Source organism: Plasmopara halstedii, assembly GCF_900000015.1.
Source record: "Plasmopara halstedii genome assembly, contig: Scaffold_470, whole genome shotgun sequence".
In the NCBI taxonomy this organism is placed as follows: Eukaryota; Oomycota; class Peronosporomycetes; order Peronosporales; family Peronosporaceae; genus Plasmopara; species Plasmopara halstedii.
The window spans coordinates 731241-732302 of record NW_020187390.1 but is presented as its reverse complement, the minus strand read 5'-3'; the positions used below and the strand labels follow the sequence as shown (position 1 = coordinate 732302).

Here is a 1062-nt window from a genome sequence, read left to right as displayed (position 1 = left end):
AGTACGGATCCAAGGGATTCCGTAGGATCGACGATCCACTCCGTGCGTTCAGCACTCTTTTGGTGTCTTCCAAGACAGCTTCATCCAGAAGCGATGACGAGTTTATCTCCTCGTATGACCGCTTCGGCCAAACCGCCTGCCTTTAAGGCACTGCCGAACTCTTCAAGAGACATATCGTCCAGCTCAAAAGAGTATCTACCGCAGGCATAGCCTCGAGGCCGACGTCGCCATCTTTCTCCCCCGTCATACCGTTGACGAGAGTGTATAACTGTGCACCTTCATCTACGGAAGACACACCCTGGATCAGGGTCGACGTCCGGTGTCTTGCAGCCAGCATACGGCGACGCCGTCGCCTTTGTACAGAGGTTCTATGTTTCGGTGAGACCAGGATGAACACGCACTCCGCATCGTCCGGTGTCACCCTCACTGTCTGCTTCTTTGGAGATCCAATGTCATTTACAACATCCGACGAAGAGCTGCTAACCCCGCAGTCTTCGTCCAGTGGATGACGTGCCACTCCACGCGCATCCGAAGGGCCGTGCCCGAGAAACCTCGGACTCGTCCGACCAAGCCACCAATGGCATGCAGCGACTACTTCGCAACGAGAGCAGTGCTCAGTGGTTTTCGTACCACTTCACGTGCATCACGGGGGCCTCGCCCTCGATGCCTCGGCCATTAGACCATGTCACGCATGACGTGCAGCGACTGCTCCGAAACTTGGGCAACGCTCAGTGGGTTACGTGCCACTCCACGATCAGCCCGTGAGCCACGCTCGGAACTCCTTTCCGATACACCATTGGTGTCTACCTACTCGATCATTCCAATGTCAAGCACGTTGACCGTCTTGGTCCACTGCTCTCGCCAATAGCGCTTTTGTCTCCTAGCAGAGGTGAATTCATGACTCGCCAAAGCTCCACCAGGAGACGTGCGCGTAGCGCCCAAGGTCTTTGACCTCCAATCAATTCATGGCTCATGGTGTTCCAACCATGCCATTCCTAGGATGAGGTCATACCTTGCATCCAAGTCTTAGACTAGACAGCGTTCCACGTTATCAAGGTCACT

The 1062-nt window shown here is 54.9% G+C and overlaps 1 protein-coding gene across 1 annotated transcript in view; it reads right to left on the bottom strand.

The window, feature by feature from the left end:
* The window catches only part of PHALS_10352 (protein kinase domain protein), a gene marked incomplete at both ends in the record, with an annotated part of 2960 nt that overhangs the window by 952 nt on the left and 946 nt on the right, over positions 1–1062 (bottom strand). The gene's annotated exons all lie outside the window — the stretch shown is intronic.